Genomic DNA, 2,500 nt, shown 5'->3' with positions numbered 1-2,500 from the left:
TAGCGTCTCTACTTTAAAGAGTCCTCTCCTGCTGATGTTCAGGTGTATATCAGTATGTAGAGTCTCTACTTTAAAGAGTCCTCTCCTGCTGATGTTCAGGTGTATATCAGTATGTAGAGTCTCTACTTTAAAGAGTCCTCTCCTGCTGATGTTCAGGTGTATATCAGTATGTAGAGTCTCTACTTTAAAGAGTCCTCTCCTGCTGATGTTCAGGTGTATATCAGTATGTAGTGTCTCTACTTTAAAGAGTCCTCTCCTGCTGATGTTCAGGTGTATATCAGTATGTAGAGTCTCTACTTTAAAGAGTCCTCTCCTGCTGATGTTCAGGTGTATATCAGTATGTAGTGTCTCTACTTTAAAGAGTCCTCTCCTGCTGATGCTAGTCATGGGTCTCTTTAAATAAAGTTATCGATGAAATGAACTTTGTTAGGTTTAGACTTTTGGTCTACATCTCTGGGCTGGCGCACGATACATCGATGGAGCAGTGTGTCGCGTTTCATTTGGGACCTCCTGCCGTTCCCTGAAGGTCTCTTGAAGTCCCTGAACCTCAGATGTGAGATCTACGATGTGTCAGATGTGAGGATGCATTTTACAGTGAGACTGTGAAGTGGCTTTACATGGACAACACAAAGTAATGCTTTTATACTTTTTTACAAACAGGCTCTCTGGATTCATGTAGCACTGAGGTCTGAAATCCTCTCCAGCAGACGCACAGAGGCTTAATGAAAGGGCAGGAAACACTCGCTCGTTCCTGAGATTACAAAGTGCGATTGCGTCATGCTGCTCGGAGACACGTGATGAAACCTGGGAGACAGACACTGAAGTCCAGAAATAAAACCAGGGTTTGGGACATTACAATGTCAAGTCATCATGCAGTAAAGAAACTAAGGCAAAGGTCTGTGCCCAGACTTTGCAGAAGTCTTCTGAATAATCTTCCCGCCAGAAATGTTCCCGTTTTCTATGCAACACACACATTCTTGTGCTACTATCCTTGTTAGGACCATGGGTTGTTGGGCCGGTTACTTCCAAAACGTAATGCATTATATATAACTTATTCCTGTCCTTTTAAAGTGATACGTTACAGCACATTGTCTCTGAACTGTAATGCGTTGCACTACTTTTGAGTTTCTGTTAATACCAACAGCCGACGACGACCGAACCCGGAGCAAAAGGGAAGACAAGAGTAAACACACAGGAGGGTAATCACAGGACAGGACCCAGCTGGGGAGGGGAAGTGAGACCGGACACACGGAGGAAGATACATTTCAAAATAAAACTATCAACACAACCCTATAATCATGACACCCACTTCTGGTTATTTTATACAATTCTCCTTAAACTCCTGAAATTCCAGAGCTGTTCTGAGCCCCCCCTCAAACTTTCCCACCTTTTGAACGCTGTCCTCATTTCACACTTCTGTTTTCCACTAAAACACACTTTGAAAACCTGCTGGCAATCTCCTTAAACAGCTGTTTGATGGAGAACTATGAATCCTTCTAAAGAGTGCAATCTTTATGTCTGTGCCAGCGTTTCATCAGCGGCGGGAACAGACGTCCTTTAGATCTGTGGGTCTGCAGATATCTGAAATACAATAAATACTCTTCCAGAACGATGTGACCTGACGAGCTTCAAAGGTTCTCTTTATCAGTCAGTCTTATTTCTTTATTTAGTTCTCGACTCGCCTGCTCCCAGAGCCCCGCCCCCTGCCCGATCACAGCCCTTTGATTGGCTGATGGCAGAGACCCATAAAATGAACATCCTCCATCTTTGAAACTCTCAGAGCTCGTCTCGTGTGTGTGTGTGTGTGTGTGTGTGTGTGTGTGTGTGTGTGTGTGTGTGTGTGTGTGTGTGTAATTTGGTCTCCGATTGCAAACACGACATGTGGTCTTAATGTGATCTTATCAAACTCCAAAATATATATATATTTTTTACTAAAGCAAATCCTAAACGCACGCACACACACACACGCACACACACACACACACACACACACACACACACACACACACACACACACACACACACACACACACACACACACACACGCAGTGATAAGGACATGCAGTGTATTGCACTTCTGAAGACACATTTCTCACGGAGGTAGAAAGCGTCTAAAGGATTAGTTTGAGAGGGTTAAGGTCGGAGCTCATACTCTGCCTGCACATTATGGGATGGATCAGAGACTATTCAGTGTGTGTGTGTGTCCCTCCTCCTCACCTTCGAGATGAAGGCTCAGATTGAACAGAGAGATAGCAACAGGCTCACTCTGATATCTCAGTCAGTACAGGTGCACGGTTCCCTGACTCTGTGTGGTCACATGGTCACACAGGGTCCCGTCTGCTTTGCATTCAGGAATACAAATTAGATATGCTTCCTAGCTCTGGATCAGCACACTGTGCACACATCTATCTACAGGGGGGGGGTGCTGTAACTTCTAGAGCCACAGAGACACTTCCAGTTTACCTGAGTCTACGTTAACATGGTGTGCATGTTGTTGTTG

Source organism: Eleginops maclovinus, chromosome 3 (assembly GCF_036324505.1).
Source record: "Eleginops maclovinus isolate JMC-PN-2008 ecotype Puerto Natales chromosome 3, JC_Emac_rtc_rv5, whole genome shotgun sequence".
Taxonomy (NCBI): domain Eukaryota; kingdom Metazoa; phylum Chordata; class Actinopteri; order Perciformes; family Eleginopidae; genus Eleginops; species Eleginops maclovinus.
The sequence above is the reverse complement of the archived record's forward strand: the minus strand, read 5'-3'. Positions refer to the sequence as shown.